The 18064-nt window shown below is 46.7% G+C and overlaps 2 long non-coding RNA genes across 3 annotated transcripts in view; one reads left to right on the plus strand and one right to left on the minus strand.

Moving 5' to 3' along the window:
• Positions 1 to 10196, plus strand: part of LOC147571255 (uncharacterized) — a 26513-nt gene extending 16317 nt beyond the window's left edge. For both annotated transcript variants that reach the window (XR_015247573.1, XR_015247572.1), the window contains one exon: positions 9407 to 10196. This is a non-coding gene — a long non-coding RNA (uncharacterized LOC147571255). The remainder of the gene's footprint in view (positions 1 to 9406) is intronic.
• On the minus strand, positions 2762 to 17535 carry LOC147571256 (uncharacterized). Its single transcript, XR_015247575.1, has 3 exons — positions 17422 to 17535; positions 13813 to 13933; positions 2762 to 3350 (listed from the first exon to the last, which is right to left on the minus strand). It is a non-coding gene; the product is annotated as an uncharacterized LOC147571256 (long non-coding RNA).
• Between the last annotated feature and the right edge of the window lie 529 nt (positions 17536 to 18064).

The raw sequence follows: 18064 nt of genomic DNA on the forward strand, positions 1-18064 counted from the left end.
GAATGAAGATCTACACATCTCATAGCAAGGTCATCCTAAGATGGTTTCTGTCCAGAGAGTTCTTTGGCCCTCTGGGAAGGCACACCTGAGAACCACCAGGGCTGGCATTTGTATAGCCTCATTCCCAGCGGCGTCAGGCACAGAGGACTGAGACATTGATCCTTCGATGAAGGGTTTTTGCTAACTCACCACATACTAGGTCTCTGAGTTTCTGTGCGTTACGTGCCTGTGATTCTCTTTGGGGGCCTCCAGCCCACGCAGTGTGACCACAACCAACTCTTTGTTGTAGCTGAACGGGCTGCCCGCTTCTGTTGTGGTTTTATCTTTGTGTGGCCTGCACTCGGCCGTAACTTCTGGGAGAAGCTAGAACGCTTGGTCACTGCAGAAGCCTTCCACAGATAAGACTTAGCTTGGGAGTTATCTGAAGGTGGCGGTCATCTGTCGTACTGCTCCGGACAGCTGACGCTCCGTGAACCCTCACCCGGGACCACATTAATGAGCCGAAGGAGATGAATGGCGTCGCTAAACGATCACTGTGGTGGTGGCATTATTATGACCATCGTTCCCATTTGACTGTGGAAGGCATGGGCACTCATATTTGCAGCGACCAAGCAGCAGCACTGGGACTCCCAAGTCAGATCTGTCTGACCCCAGAGCCCTGACTCGGCTCGTACCGCATTCCGTCTCCTTCTTTGCCTGCGGTGAACCTTAAGAGTCCGCCAGCCCTCGGGTTCTTATCACTCAGCCTGCAAAGGCAGGAGCGTGAGCTCGGTTGTGAGTCACACACATCAGACCCCGTTCCAGGCAGTACTGACCCAGCAAGGGTGCGGCCGCGGCCCGTTCTCTGGGAGCACCTCTGTTTTTGCTACTCCCAGCCATTTACTGCCGGACCCTCTTTCTGTCGCGTCCTGGTGATTACCGCGCCACCTGCCAGCTTCGGTCCTCTGACCCTCCTCCCTCGGGGGTTCTCAACCCTCGCCGTACTTTGGAATGGCCGGGGAAGCTTTACGACAGAATGCCCTGCCCTACCCCCAGAGGTTCCATTCGGTCATTCCGGCTTGGGGTCCGGGTATTAATCTTTCTGAAACCACCTTGGGATGTCGTAGAACTCGCACATTTTAAGTGCAACACTCGGTGATTTCTTTCTTTCTTTTCCTTTTTTAATGTTTATGTTTATTTTTGAGACAGAGAGAGAGAGACAGACAGACAGACAGCGTGCAAGCAGGGGAGGAACAGAGAGAGAGGAAGACACAGAATCCGAAGCAGGCTCCAGGCTCTGAGCTGTCGGCATGGAGCCTGATGTGGGGCTTGAGCTCACGAACTGCGAGATCATGACCTGAGCCGAACGCAGTCAGACGCTTAACTGACTGAGCCACCCAGGCGCCCCCAAAACTCAGTGATTTCTTAGCAAACCGACAGCATCGTGTGACCGTCACCACAGTCTGATTTTACAAAAGTTCTCTCACCCCGATGAGATCCCTTAGGCCATTTTAGAGTCAGTGCTCAGTTCCACCCCTGCCCTCAGTTAACACTAATCTGCTTCCTGCCTCTGTAGATTTGCTTTTTCTGGCCATTTCATACAAATGGAATCATCTGGGGGTGGCTGGGTGGCTCAGTCAGTTAAACTTCAACTTTGGCTCGGGTCACGCTCTCATCGTTAGTGAGATCGAGCCCCGCGTCCGGCTCTGTGCTGACAGATCGGAGCCTGGAGCCTGCTTCGGATCCTGTGTCTCCCTCTCTCTCTGCCCCTCCCCTGCTCGTGTTCTGTCTCTCTGTCTCTCAAAAATAAATATTAAAAAAAAAAAAAAATGGAATCACCTGTAGTATTTTTAAAGCCCCCAGGATTATAATGTGTAGCTATGGTTGAGAATCGCTGTTACCTCTTGGATTTTTCTTTTTTTTTTTTTACTACCGTTGCCTAGATTCACAGTGGCTCAGAGAAATCAATAGGCGCCTACAAGGGCTGCCTTTTAGATAAGCCGTAAGCGTAATGAGCACTTCAGATAAGCCGTAAGCCCAACGGGTCCTGGACTGAGAGCTTAATGATCATTTATAACCCGCTTTTTATGGAAACGTGCTTTTCAAAGTCCAGATGTGCTGACTTAGGGAGAAGCATTTGGAAGAGAGCTTGCACAACCTGTCTTAAGATGCGGAGTGCCTCCCTGCCGGTGGCCACGGCACTGAGTCAGAGCCGAGCCCTGAATTCGTGTGGCCTTGCCTTTGGCACTTCTGCTTTACATTTTTTTGTGTATGGCCTTTCGCCTCCGCCTGACTTCTTGCCCGGCTGTGGCAGTAAACTGAATCCCCCATCCCAGAACCGCCCCCCTCCCCGATAGGATTTAGCTCCACATGCTTTGTCCGCGTTGAGATCCTTTACAAAATAGGTCTCACATATTTCTGCCTGCTTCAGTACATTTTGAAACCTCAAACTCAGCTGCCCTCAGGCCCAAGCAGGTTTACTATCTAAATGACTCCCCTGGGGAGACCACCGCAGGGACTTGCACAGTGTCCCCGGCAGCGAGCTTCCTTCCGACTTTGCCACGAGCAGAAATTGTTGGTGGAGCACATGGTTACAGCAGGGACAGCAAATAGATTCCATTTCGTGTGCCAGAGGGGGAAAAAGGCCAGCTGACCAAACAAAAAGCTGTGGGATAAGCTTACGTGCGTAGGAAGACAATAAAACCCAATTCCGTTTATCTGAGAATATAACCTTTCATCTTATTGACTGGAATTCAAATAATAATAATAATACAGAGATTCAGTTAAGAGCCATCAGGGTTTTGTTATCGTTGTTTAAGGTAAAAAGTAAACGGTATTAATCTTAGGAAAGCTATAAACATGAAGGCAATTATGTACGTAGGTATATGTGTTAGGTATATACAAATAGGTATTAGGTATATTTCACCCATCCTATTACCAGAATACTTTGATCATTTTCCCTCTGAAAACTACCCTTTTCCTTTTCAGTGTTATGCAGGGGTCTTCTGTTTTTCTTTTCCCATACTTTCCCTTTAGAAGTCTATAAACCCTCTTTTAAGTCTTTTAAAACTACTTTTGGAATGTGTAACAAATTGTTTCATTTTTATAAAGTGTCATAGGGTTCCTTTACTTTTAAAATCCAGTTAGGTAGACTTCAGATCACTGCCCAGAAATTTAAGAAGACCGCTAATCTAATGAGACAGAACAGGAAAAAGTCACCCAGTAGTTCCCTGGCTCACTGTGAAATCAGACGAGTGTGTCCAGACTGGGCACAGAGGCTCAAGTGGGTTTTGTAAAGGCTTGTACCAGGAGAGGACAGCGTTGCTCAAAATCTGGTTCCCGGCAGAATGCATCTGGCCGCTGTCATTTCCCTGCAAATATAAATTTCATTGCAGTCGGTGACCGTGTATGTCTTTGCCCTGTAGACCGTATTGAGACGCCTCAATTGATGGGTCATAGTTTATATTCTTTCTCAAACATGCACTTAAATATTTGCAGGTAACCAGCATTTCAAATCAGTTTATTAAAAATTCTCTCCGTGTCTCACTTTTTTTTTTTTTTTTTTTTTGGATACACCCAAGTGATGGTTGAAGTGAAAAACCAACAGAATTATGAACTCTCGTGTGGCTTGGTCAACCAAAGCCGTCAACACCAGAATCTTGGGGCAGTGGGAAGGCACTGATGTTTGAAGTTCGTGTTGGCTCTCGGGGCCGTGTGTTTGCCATCCCTGGGGAGAGAGGGACTGAGTGGTAAAAGGTGAGCTTTTGCTCTCGGGCTGAGAGTGGCTCAGAGCTGGTGAAATCCCGAAAAGCTAGCGGCGCCGCTTGCCTTCAGAAGAGCAAGTTGGGAACGCGCAGACATCCCCCTTCAAAGTAAGAAGAATTGGGAGTGATTAGAAAAGATCAAAGCTTCTTGGGAAACCACACTGAACCGGTACACAGATCAGAGGTCAGCAAACTATGCAGTTTTAAGTGTTTGGGAAAAAAATCAGGAGAATATTTTGTGACCTAGGAAAGTTATGTGAACTCACATTTCAGCGGCCAGAAGTCACGGTTATTGGAACATGGCCAGGTCCATTCGTCTGTATGTTGTCTGTGACAACCTCTGTGTCTCAGTGGCAGAGCGGAGTAGTTGCAGCAGCAATGGTGTGGCCTGCAAGCCCGAAATATTTACGATCTGGCCTTTCCGGAGAAAGTTTGCCGACGCCTGACCCAGGCAGTGGTATTTATTTAGAACTTGTCCTGACATTGGTGTGTCGGTAAGCATTGGGAAGAGAACAATAGTTACAATATTTCAGTGGGTTTTGGGGTGGGGAGTGGGTGGAGGTGGGTAGGGGGAGGAGAGACATCACGTCTGATTTCCGCCTGTCACCAACGTCCCCAGCATCGGGCTGCGCCTCACATTTGGACTGTATCATCAGAGTCAGCCGCCCCCTTTCATTTTAGCGGCAGCTTCTCAAACATGAGGCGGGACTTCGGAGAAGGCCGGCTACACGCCTCCGGACCGGCTTCACGTACCAGTCCTCAAAGTGACTCCAGAAAGCCTCCTTGTGAGGTTTGCACCACACCCCGTGAGGATCACTGGTGTGCAGCCGGGGTTGGCACCCTGGTTGGTAGGCAGCCAGAGAGTAAATATTTTGAGCTCCACAGGCCGTCTGGTCTCTGTCGCAGTAACGCCACCCTGCCGTTGTGGTGTGAAAGCAGCCATAGATGATGCAGAAACGTATCAGCCTGGCTGTGCTCCAGTCACACTTGATTTGTGCACACCGAAACTTGAATTTCGTAGCATCCTTGCGCATCGTACGTATGTTCCTCTTTGGAGTTTCTTTCCCCCACCCCCAACCATTTTAAAGTAACAACCATTAGCTTGCCATACAGAAATAGGCAGTGAGCTAGATTGGATCTGTGGGCCATAGTTCGCTGACCCCTGGTAATATGGGTAGTTTACTTGCTGTATTTCTTTCTTTCATTAAAAAAAAACAAAACAAAAAACATTAGCTTGGGAAGGCACTATCATGTTTTAATTTTAGTCGCTGTGGATTTTACTGTGGAAGGCAATTCTACGCACACGTCTGCTTTTCTGCCTACTGCTATTGGATTTTTTTCTTGCTACCTCTGTTGAAATCTAGAAAGACCTTTTTTTCAAACCATTCTCTATTGTTGGGACAGCCATTTGCTTTTTCGTTAATGCATTCAGTGTGTATTTACGAAGCACCCACAACGGTGTGGCAGGCAGGTGGCCATGGCAAGCCGGGTGCTCCGGGGAAGGGGGGGGGGCAGTGATGGCCGAGATAGACTTGGTCTCTGCCCCCGTGGATCTCTCTGGCTCGCAGGGAAGAGGTCAGTCATGCACAGTGCTTGGCAGATCACAGCATGCACTGAAGGTGTGGACTTGAGCATTTATTTCCACGGTCCCATGATACGTGCGTTATGCAGGTGGACGCGGCCCACGTGCAGTAGTCTGTATCCTGGGAAACAGGGTGGTGTTTCACATTAGTGGCGTTGGGCATTTGAGTGTACCGATGGCAGAAACTTCTCCAGAAATCAGTCCACAATTAGAGTTGGAAATTGTCACGCCAGTTGGAGGTTTTCCTTTGACCCTGTGCCCTAGTGCAAGCCTCTGTGTCTTTCCGGGTAAGTTGAACTGCTTCAGGTTGGGGGCGTTTCCGTTTTCTTCTGGCCCAGTAAGCGTGAGACTCCCGTTAGGCACGACTGAAAGGCGGCCATTACCACAACCAGTCAAGGGAACCGGGGAGGACATCGAGGCCTGCACAGCCCTGCCGCTTGTAGGTTTTGGGGATTACAAGGGAAAAAGTTAATGCTTTACCAAAAAGTAATAAATTTAAAAATGCTGCCCTATGTAAGTAAGCCTTGTTTGAATGACTAGTGAGATTGCACAGTGGCTTGCATAGGAAAAAACAAACCCCAGAGTAAAATGGTGAGCCGGAAGTGCTTTCCTGCTTTGTATCGTTTTCCCAGTTACAGACAGGAAACATTCAAGTGTGTTTTCAAGCACAGAACATTGGACACAAAGAAGGCTCTGACGAAGCAGAAAAAGACCCGCATACAAAAAGTTTAGGTCTGTGGAGAAAAATGTCTGATTGAAAACAATGTGATTTAGCAAGTGTTTTTTTTTTTAATCGTTGGCTTGCGCTGTCTCTAGGTGCCTTGATAAGCTTAACATATTGCTCTCCCTCTTTGCTTTATTCATGAATTTTTAAAATCTGATCAAAAATCACATCTCAGGGGCGCCAGGGTGGCTCAGTCGGTTGAGTGTCCAACTCTTGATTTCGGTTCAGGTCATGATCTCGCGGTTCAGATTGTGAGATTGAGCCCTGCATCAGATTCTGGGCACTGATCTCGAGGAGCCTGCTTGGGATTCTCCCTCTCTCTCTGCCCCTCCCCTAGTCACACTCTCCCTGTCTCTCTCAAAATAAATAAGTAAACTTAAAAAAAAAATCACATCTCAGTAAAAACCAAGTTTCTGTGGCTAATATACTCTTTGAATGGGCACCGTGGCCAGTATTCTGAGTAATTGCTAGACTTCCCTGGGTAAAAGTTCTACTGGCAGATTCTCTGGTAAAGATGAACACTCCCAAACAGTTCAGCATAGAAAGGGCTGAGCCTTGGACCAGACACAGTGATGAGAAAGATCGAGTCATTTGGAGCACGTATTGGGGGAGGTAGGGACCATGGTGGTTCCCTAAAATTAAGGTGGGGCTAGCATAGACCAATGGGGGTATCTTAGTGTGAAGGAGCCACCCCAATTTGTATGTTACATTCCAGACTCCTGATTCGTCACAAAAAGTAATCTTACCAGATAGCCTGTATTCATGGTTTAGACGATTTAATATTAAAACCTCCATACTACCCAAAGCTGTCTACAGATTCAGTACAGTTCCCATCAAAATTCTAATGGCATTCTTCACAGAAAAAAGAAAAACAATTGTAAAATCCACATGGAACCACAAACGACTGAAACAGCAAAAGCAATCCTGCGCTAGAAGAACAAGGCTGGAGGCGTCACACTTCCCGATTTCAAACTCCTTGATCCTGGAACAACGTGGGTTTGAATTGCATGAGTCCACGTATATGCAGATTTTTTTTTGCAGTACAGTACTGTAGATGTATTTTCTCTTCCATACAATTTGCTTAATAGCATTTTCTTTCTAGGGGTGCCTGGCTGGCTCAGTCGGTTAAGCGTCCAACTTCCACTCAGGTCATGGTCTCGCAGTTCGTGAGTTCGAGCCCTGCATTGGGCTCTGTGCTAACAGGCTCAGAGTCTGAAGCCTCTCTGTCCCTCACCTGCACGCGCACACACACACACACTCTCTCTCTCTCTCTCTCTCTCTCTCTCTCTCAAAAGTAAATAAACATTAAAAAATGTTAAAAAGTAATTACATTTTCTAACTTTCTTTATTGTAAGAATACATTAAACAATGCACATAACATATAATACATATTAACCAACTATTTATGTTCTCAGTGATGTTTCTGGTCAACAGTAGCTACTAGTAGTTAAATTTTCAGGGAGTTAAAAGTTACGTGCCAATTTTTCACTGCACAGGGTCAACACCCCTAACTCCTATGTTGGTCAAGGGTCGGCTGTATATTACAAAGCAGTAGTCATCAAAATAGGATGGTATTGGCATAAAAAAGATACATAAATGGAACAGACTAGAAAGCCCAGAAATAAATCTGATTAAGAAGAGATATTGGATCTCTTTCTAAAATTAATTTTATCAGTGTAATATGTGGCTGAGTGTCCATAAAGGCAGGAAACATAGTGTCAACTTATTTTCAAGCTGTATGTTAACATTTTCGTATAATATGTTCCACATAGATTTCAGTCTCCAGATACCTTTTTAGGTAAAGTACCTCTAAATTGAAAGCAAAGGGTCTAGTTGGTAAAATGAAACAAAGGATAATAAATACATTGATTTGCTTTGTAATCAAATGACTTGATTACAGGGGTGTCAAATGACTCGACTTAAATCACTGTTTGAACCAGAAGTCCCACTATGGCACCTCGATTGCCGTCATTCTGGGTATTACGTACAGCAACAGTGCTGCCCCTTTGGACTGCAGAGGAGTCCTCGGAAAGTAGCGTGATCTGGCAACTGAGGCTCGAGCAACTCAGGATGTTCCTCTGCCGATTGATGGCCGCCAGGTCGGCTTTCTGGAAAGGTCTACATAGTTAATGATAATTGGAAAGCATGAGTGGGAGAACGCTGTGAAAGTACTTTGTTTCTTTTTAAAGTAAAGATGAGATGCCTGAAGGAAGTACTCAGTTGTTACTATTTGTGTGTGTATCATTGAATCACGTTCCTGGATTTGTGACAAACGTGTTTCAGTAAGGCTGTCAAGCTCAGAAATGATCATTTTAAATTTTTTTTTTTTCAACGTTTATTTATTTTTGGGACAGAGAGAGACAGAGCATGAATGGGGGAGGGGCAGAGAGAGAGGGAGACACAGAATCGGAAACAGGCTCCAGGCTCTGAGCCATCAGCCCAGAGCCTGACGCGGGGCTCGAACTCCCGGACCGCGAGATCGTGACCTGGCTGAAGTCGGACGCTTAACCGACTGCGCCACCCAGGCGCCCCAGAAATGATCATTTTAGGAAATGAAGGTTCAGCTTCTCTACAGCGCTCTTTATTTATTTATTTTAAATTTATTTTAAGTAGGCTCCATGCCCAATGTGGGGCTCAAACTCATGACCCCCAGATCTAGAGTTGCACATTCTACCGACTGAGCCAGCGAGGCGCCTCTAGAGCAGTCTTCTCTCCAAGGGTGGCCTGTGGGTCTCGGCCATGGAATTCTGGGAGGAAAGGGCCTCTTAAAGAAGCAGGATCGTGTTCCAGACCTGCTTTTGAACAGAGGTGAGGCCTGGAAACTGGCATTTTAAATCCGCACACTCCCCACCCTCAGTGATTCTATACACGCCCAGGTCTGGGAGCCACTGGTCTCGAGGCTTTGTTCTTGTTTGGGGTTGCTATTCTTTGCAGACTTTTGTTTGCTGGTTTTTTTCTTTGGTTTTGCTCAAGGAGCCCTCTGATGTCAACATTGGTGGAATTTCTCCCCACGTTATCATTCATTTCTGCCTGTTTTGTTTATTTTTTATTTTTTTATTTTAGAGAGAGAGAGCATGCATACACAAGCGGGGAACGGGGGGAGACAGGGGCCGAGGGAGACAGAGAGAACCCCAAGCAGGCGCCACCCTCCACACAGAGCCCGACGTGGGGTTTGATCCCACGACCCTGGATCATGACCTGAGCTGAGGTCAAGAGTTGAATGCTCGACCGACCGAGCCACCCAGGCGTCCGTCCCTAGCTGTTTTGTTTTAAACTCTGGGATAATAATTGTTACATTTCACGAGTTCCTTTGCATTTCTGGATTTCTGACTCTGAGCTTTTCATTTTTTCCCACAGAGCTGAGAAAACAGAAGTCCTCAGTGAAGATCTGTTACAGGTAACAAAATAAAATCTTCTTAAAGTGCTTTGCTTAAAGAGGAAAACAAAACAAAGCCTCATCGGCGAGAACTGAAGCAGATCTGTGTACGAACGTCTGTATGTATGATCTGAGACACGATGAGACTGATCGGCATGGTCCCGAGCAGGAAAGAAAAGCAGTTGGGTTGCACGGTGATAAAAAGGGGATCTGGAACTTCGGTGTCATGCTGTGAAGTTCAGATGGGGCTGTCCTGCTTTCAAGTGCCAGGTGTCGGGGTGGGGTGGGGGAGGCGCTGGCTGGCCTGGCCGGTCCACCGGCACTGCAGCCTGGTCACGGGTCCCGGGCAGGCTGCGGGCCTGTCGCTCGCTGCTATGACGGTGTCCTTGATGGGACAGGCCCTGCCAGCAACAGCCTAGAGTTTCCACTTCTTGCCTCTCATGCTATCCTCCTCCACTTCTGGGCTGAGTTGGCTCCTGACGGACATAGAGTCTCAGTGACGGTGACCAGACCTGTCAGAACCACCCTGAGGCCCTGAGGTGGCCTGTTACCAGCCTGGACTTTTCTGCCCTGCAGGAGGGATATTTCCTGCAGGGACCTCGGCCGGGGCCACTGCACTTCGTCTCTCACAGGCTTCCCTAACTTTGGGGCTGGGGGTTTCTTCCAGAAGGCCTGGGACCCTTTGTGCACATCCCTTCACTCGGCCTCAACCCCGTTCCGTCTCCGCCCACCTCACGGCACGCCGGGAAAGACAGAACCCTTCTGCACTGAGGTTTCTCTTAAGCCTCCTTGCTTGTGTCCTTGCTTCTCATTCCATGACCTTCGGCAGGTCTTTTCACCTGAGCCCCTGAAGACCAGCAGTCTGCTCCCGGGTGACTTTCTGTCTCTTCCCACAGAGAGGAGCTGGCATAGCTTAGAAAAATGATGCCATGCCAGCCCATGTCAGAACATCCTTCTAAATTATGACAGCCACCTGCAGGTAGAAGATTCTAAGAGCACGTTTTTTTTGTTGTTGTTGTTGTTTTTAAGGACCGGAAGTTTTTATTAAGAGTAGGAGGGTTTTTTTTTTAAAGAATTATTAGATAATCATATTCTTCTTTTTTTTATTTTTCTTTTTAACGTTTATTTTATTTTTGAGAGAGCGAGAGAGAGGGAGAGAGAGAATGTGAGCAGGGGAGGGGCAGAGAGAGAGGGAGACACGGAATCTGAAGCAGGCTCCAGGCTCTGAGCTGCCAGCACACAGCCCAATATGGGGCTTGAACTCCTGAACCGTGAATTCATGAGCTGAGCCAAAACTGGACACTTAACCAACTGAGCCACCCAGGAGCCCTGACAATCTTATTCTTAGTAATATTTGCTCATTGGCTTTGATCGTATATTTCAGCTTCACTTTCAGACTTTCAGAAATGTTGCTTGGGCTCGATAACCTTTAACTAGACTAGGTTTCACATCAGTGTTCTCTCTCCCACATCCCACGTTAGTAATAAATATGCACAACCTCCTTGAACCCTTGAAGCCCCAGGCCTTGCAGGCAGTTTGAGGACTGCAGAATTCCCACAGGAGGCAGGTGGCAACTGTCTGCTCCTGTCCCTTTCTTAGAACATCCACGGGGGCCTCAAGAGTTTGCCAGTTTCAAGGAACGCCTTGTTTCATCATGCAGATGCTTACCCGCCCCCCCCCCCCATACGAAATGATTCCCAGAGCTCCTGTGACAACGGTGGCAGGCAAGAAGCAGCATCACTCTCTCTCGGTGGACGTGTGAGGCTTACGTGGCACGGATGGTCACACTGGGTGCCTGTGAGCATGTGCTCCGTCGTCTTCCTGCCTGGGTCTGAATCCTGGCCTGAAACTTACCAGCCGTGAGGCCGTGCGGCCGTGGGCAGCAAGCTGTCCAATCCCTCTGTGCTTCGGTCCCCTCACCGGCCACACCCGCCACACCCGGTTACTGTGACAAGTCGGTTAATACAGGTCACACTCATGGAAGGTGCCTGCTACATAGCAAGCAACTTCTACAAGTTCGCTACCCTTATTGTATCAGTACTGAAATCTGCATCACTCAGGGCGCCTCGGTCGGTTAAGCGACCGACTCTTGATTTTTGGCTCAGGTCATGATCTCACAGTTTGTGGGTTTGAGCCCCGCACTGGGCTCTGTGCTGACAGCATGGAACCTGCTTGGGATTCTGTCTGTCTCTCTACCCCTCCCCTGCTCGCTCTCTCTCTAAAAAATAAATAAATATTAAAAAAAAATTTTTTTTTCATCATTCATGTGGTTTTTGTCATTTTAAAACACTGATTAGGAAATCACGGAAGGCATGTGAGCAATTAGTACACCTGAGGAGGCTGATGGTTTGCATTTGTTAGGAAATTGCTGAATTAAGTTAAAACGGACACATCCCCAGGCTTGCTCCCAAGTGACTGGGTCCGTGGTCAAGATTCACTTCATCCACCATTGCTATATGATGTTGAATAAGAGAATGCACGAATGAAACAAGGTGAACAGAGCAGGGTGAACACCCACAATGTGTGAAAACAAAGCAGAATTCAGGGGCACCTACGTGGCTCAGTCGGTTAAGCGGCCGACTTCGGCTCAGGTCACGATCTCACAGTTCGTGAGTGTGAGCCCCGCGTCGGGCTCTGTGCTGACGGTTCAGAGCCTGGAGCCTGTTTCACATCCTGTGTCTCCCTCTCTCTCTATCCCCGCCCTGCTCGCGCCCTCTCTCTCTCTCTCTCTCTCTCTCTCAAAAACAAACGCTAAAAAAATAAGATAAATTAAAAAAAGAAAGCAAGCAGAATTCATTTTCCCCAGTCCTGGTATTCTGCAAGCAAAGACAGATTCCCAGGACTTACAGAAGCCAGATGAGGCCAGCTACCATTATGTCCACTCACCAGGACTGAAGACTGAGTCTGAGGAATGCCCCCAGTTACACAGAGGGAAGGAAGAAAACTCAACCGAGAACCACCTCTACGGGAATGTGGCCTGGAGCATGAAGGGGTGAGAAAGTCCACCAAGGTCTAGCCTTAGATCTGTCCATAATTATGTGACACGGGGCAAAGCCTTTACTGCTCTCACCATTTAAAAATAAAATGAGATGAACAAAATAAAATCAATAAACTTAAAATGAAATAAGCAATGAAATTAGCCACCATGCATTCAGTCACGTGCCTCCCGCTACACATCATCTCATGAACTCCCATAATAGTCCAGAGAAGTTATCCCTTTATAAACAAAGCCCTGGCGGGGGCACCGGGGTGGTTCAGTTACTTGAGCGTCCATCCAAGCCTTATTTCGGCTCAAGTCATGATCTCACAGTTCGTGGGATCAAGCCCCGTGTCAAGCTCCAGGCTGCCAGCGCAGAGCCTGCTTGGGATTCTCTCCACCCATCCCCACCCCGCTCCTTCCCTGCTCATGCTCTCTCTCAAAATAAGTAGAGAACTTTTTTAAAAACAAATCAAAATCAAAAACAAGGACCTGGGGCTCAGAAAGATCCAAATAACAGCTAATAACCTGCTCAGCAGCCGGGCAATCCTGAAAACGCTCTTGTACAAATTAACTCGCTTACTCCTCACTACACCTTATTAACGTCGGGACTGTTAGTATTCTCATTTTCCTGATCAAGAGACAGCACGGAGAGGTTATGAAACTTGTCCAGGTCACACAGCTAGGCAATCTACCTCCAGAGCATGGACTCCCAACCACCCTACAATTCTGCCTAAGGGCACCCGGCCAATCCTAAGAGCCAGGGCCAGGACTCGGACCCACGCTGAGTAATTCCAAAGCTCTAAAACAGAAGCCTTCCCACCACATCAGAAGAGAAAAACAGGCAACCAGCGGGCCAAACTCGGGGATCTTACAAATTAGGAATTTTACATTAAAATTCTACACTGTAGCTTCTCCTGAAAAATTGGGGGTTCTCAACTCCGGGCTCCCATGTCCACATGGGAACGAGGTGGCACTGAGCAGGGGTGAACTGTGGTTCACCAGAGTCCCCAGCACTCCTGTCTGCCTTACACCTGGCCAACTTCCTCCACTGCATCACCTGCCTGCCTCGGAAGGAATCAGGGTTCGCTACCCTGACACCCATATGTTAGCCAAAATTCCTTCCATCGCGATCTATGACTCTATAATTAATACAACGGTAAAATGTGAACTTTACAAAGTTTTTGTAAAGGCCAAGAGAGAAGTTCCAAAAACCCTGGCTGCGAGTTTGCAGGAAGTTAAGAAATCAGGAACGCTGGGAATTGCTGGAATCGATTTAAAAAGGAGATGTGTGTGTGGCCAGAGGCGGAAGGAAAAGAGTGAGTGGAAATTTATACTGAGGTTGCTCAGAGAGGGTTAGCCACCACGCGAACGCATACAGCACGCAAAGGTCTTGGAGCTTCCTTTTACCTGTTCATGGTTTATGAACACAGCTGTCTCAAAACTGTTAGCTGCCCACTTGAGAAGGTTGGCCGACTGCTCCGGAGTCATGTAAACCAGCACACGTTCCGTTATCAGCAGTGTTGGCAATCTTCAGAGAAGAAAAAAGGCACATAAGTATGTATTCATCAAATCGGGACTCTAACGGCAGCCACGGATAGTGCTGGCAGGGCAGGAAAACCCTGGGGTGCACACCGCAGGAAGAGGAGAAGCCCCGGATAGCACGTCAACTATCAGGGCGCTAAGAGGCGGAGAGCCCCGTTGTGACCCAAAGTTTCAGACCGTAACAACGTGAGCACTGAGCAAGGTTTTGTCTGGCTGGCTCCAAATTCTCCCCCGGCATGCCCGCACATGGTGACGAGGTGGCCCTGCAGACCCCTTGCTCCCAGGTAGTCTAGTTCCCTTCCCCTGGAATCTGGGTTAGGCCTGTAACTTGCTGTGGCCAATACAACAGTAGCAAACACGACGCAAGCGGAAGCTGAAAATCACTTGCACGTTGGCCCTTGCCCTCTTGCTCAGCAGCCTGAACCAGTGTGGCAATGAACCCAAGCCGGCTTGCTATCGGAGGGGAGGCCCTGTGCGTGAGAATGAGGCATCCGCATAGGAGGGAACCCCAGGGGACCTCAGCTGCAGCTGGCTCCAGTGGAAGAACCACCCAGCGAAGCCCAGTCCAAATGGTCAACTCACACAATCCTGAGCAACTTGTGAACTGCTCTGAATTGTGAGTTGTTCGAGACCGCTGAGGCTGCAGAGATTTTGGTACACGTCAAAAGCTGACTGATAAAATGCAGAAATACTGCTATCCCTTCAACAGAATCTAATTCTTCTCACACAGACTTTTGTCATCAAGAATTAAAAACAACACGAACAGTCTTCAGCAAATGACACATTAGTATGCGGTCTGAGTTACCAGACCCGAAGTAACGAACAAATTACGAAACAGGAAAAGCAATAAACTCCTACAGAAATCTCTAAAAGCTTTACATGTTGGAAGGGAACACAGGCAGCCCTAAATTATGTGAGCTCTGCTGATTTATTCCTGCTCCTTCTGACTCCTTTACTGGATCCTCCTCCTTCTCTGCCCCTTTACGCTGCTGTTCCTCATGGCTGGTTGCTAGTTTTCTCACAAAGCACGTAGATTATTTTTGCCTATTTTTATTGGCGGGGAATTTCAAAACAAATAAATTGTCTGAACTGAAAATACCCAAGAAATTTGCTGAAAAGAACATCGTGTACGTTAGTGTCAGAATGTAACCCATGCAGTTAGACTCAGTGCCTGGACTCATGATCACTAGAGAGAAAGGCTACCCACAAATGCTGCTGGCTTTGACCTGACAGTCCCGACTATCCACTGTTACTGTTTATCAGGATTTCCTTTTTTTTTTTTTTTTTTTTCCTTTTTTTGACAAGGAAATGTTGTACAACTCAAGTGACTTAAAAATATACACCCAGGGGTGCCTGGGTGGCTCAGTCGGTCAAGCATCCAACTTCAGCTCAAGTCATAATCTCACAGTCCATGGGTTCGAGCCCCACATCGGGCTCTGCTCACCGCTCAGAGCCTGGAGCCTGCTTCGGATTCCGTGTCTCCCTTTCTCTCTGCTCCTCCCCGGCTCGTGCTCGCACTCTCTCTCAAAAATAAATAAACACTAAATGAAATTAAAAATATATATCCAGGTGCGCCTGGGTACCCCAGTCAGTTGAGCATCTGACTTGATTTCGGCTCAGGTCATGATCCGAGGGTTATGGGATTGAGCCCTGTGTTGGCACTCCACGTTGAGCATGCAGCCTGCTTGGGATCTTATCTCTCTCTCTCGTTTTCTCTACCCCTCTCCCTGACTTGCACATGCTCTCTTTCTCTCTCTCTAAAATAAATATATATGTATGTGTATACAAATACACACACACATATGTATGTATATATCTACAAATGCTCTCTGGACCCAATTGGGTCATGGTACAAAGAATGAGAGAACTAAATCCAGAGGATAGACAATGAAGTCCAAGATGAAGTTGAAAATCAGAAAGAAAAACATTAAAAGGAAGTTTAAAGTAAGCAATTTTTTTTAACCTAAGTCTAAAACCCCAGATTATATCAATAGGAACGATTAGAAAAAGTGAGTGGGTGGAAAAAAAAGTTTCAAAACCTCAATAGGTTGATAATTAGAGAAAAACAGTTCCAAAAACGTTTTTATTGATTTAAAAAATTTTTTTTAATGTTTATTTATTTTTGAGAGACAGAGCACAAGCAGGGGAGGGGCAGAGAGAGAGGGAGACACAGGATCTGAAGCAGGCTCCAGGCCTCCAGGCTCCAAGCTGTCAGCACAGAGCCTGATGCAAGGCTCGAACCCACGAACCATGAGACCACGAACTGAGCTGAAGTCGGATGCTTAACCGACTGAGCTACCCACGTGCCCCTCCAAAAACCTTTTTAATGCAAAAGGCACCGACTATTACATACGGTATTACCACATGGGGGGAAGCCAGGTGGAGAAGGCTACGTGGGAATTTCCTGTACAGCTTTTGCAACTTTTTTTTTTACAAATTTGAATTATTTGAAAATGAAAAGTTAGACACGTTTACAGTGTAGTTTTAAGAGGTAGCTTCGCCAATATTAAAAACAGGATTAATACTTTTCAGAAGAGAAGTCTAAGTGAAGCGAAAACAGCCCACGGAGGAAAACACAGAGCACAAATGAACCCCAGAGAACTATGGATGTAATTCTAATACTTGTGATAGCCGCTGTTCCTTATCCATTTTGTAAATCTCCAGAAGTGAGGCAAACTTGCCTATCAGGAGCTCCCCTGATTAATTTTTTTTTAAGTGTATTTACTTATTTTGAGAGAGACAGAGGGCAAGCAGGGGAGGAACAGAGAGAGAGGGAGGAAGAATCCCAAGCAGGCTCTGTCAGCACAGAGCCCAATGTGGGGCTCAATCTCATGAACCATGAGATCACGACCTGAGCCGAAATCAGAAGTTGGATGCTTAACCAACTGAGCCACGCAGGCATCCCAAGAGCTCTCCTGATTTGTAAGTGGTTATTTCCCTGGCTATGTAGCACATTTGCCCAAATGGTGTGTTTCTACGTTCGCAGCGGGTTGCTGCTGGTTACCACTGCAACTGTAATAATCTACAGATTATAGCTTATGCGCCAATTTCCGTTCAACTGCTTTCACACGCATACTTAATATAATCTCCAAGCTGTCAGCGCAAAGCCTGACATGGGGCTCGATCTCCCCAACCGTGAGATCATGACCTGAGCGGAAATCAAAGAGTTGGACGCTTAACCAACTGAGCCACCCAGGCGCCCTGCAGTTGTAGGTTTCTATACATAGAATTATCTTCTCTCAAACTTTATGGTATTAGGCATCAGTATGTCATAAAAGCAATACACGTGATTCTGATGTGAAAACAGGAGAAACATTGCTTCTCAAAAACTTAGAAAACCTCCCTCATAGCCATGAAATGATAAACATTTCAGAATTAAAAACGGAACACGGGTCTCATGCTGCACTTTCACCTGACCTTATTTCGTATTCGCATGAAATCACAAACGCGTAAGAGGTTAAAACAAGATCTCACTGTGGATTCATGTTCCATTTCTTTAGCTTCTCTTCGAGTTCAGGTGAATCTCGGAGATCTGCTCCAATAATGGCATAGCTCTTTGAATCCAACAGGTGTCCATCTGGAAAGAGATTATCATTTCAACAGAAATTCATCCAGAGATGGTCATTTCAATGGATTTCTTTTCAAAATTAAATTATTTTTTCTCCATTACACAAATACATGTCCCACTGCAAAAAGGAAAAAAAAAAAATCAGGAAGGAGGAGGGTGGAATGAACGAAAATCACATCTTCCAACTATTAATGTTTTGGTATAGAACATTCCAGTCTTTCTTCTATACATACAACATAACCCCATACACACAACATAAGCACATTTTCTGTCACACAAATACGTACACACACATCACACAGGAAAAAGAAAACAGGGCCAATTCTTCTTTTGAAAACTGCTTTTCCTACTTAACAGTAATATCAATGACATCATCGTCTGTAATGATTTCCTAGCATTCCATCAGTGGATAAAACGACTTACTCAGCCAAGCCCTCACGATTAGGCCTGTGGTATCTCCAAATTTTCTCCATCTGAGGCACTGCGATGAGCATCTTTGTATAGACCTCATGAAGCACCTGTCCAGTTAAGTAGGTCTCTAGGAGTAGA

Source organism: Puma concolor, unplaced genomic scaffold (assembly GCF_028749965.1).
Source record: "Puma concolor isolate L17-30 unplaced genomic scaffold, mPumCon1.1.hap2 unalloc_scaffold_36, whole genome shotgun sequence".
NCBI classification, from domain to species: domain Eukaryota; kingdom Metazoa; phylum Chordata; class Mammalia; order Carnivora; family Felidae; genus Puma; species Puma concolor.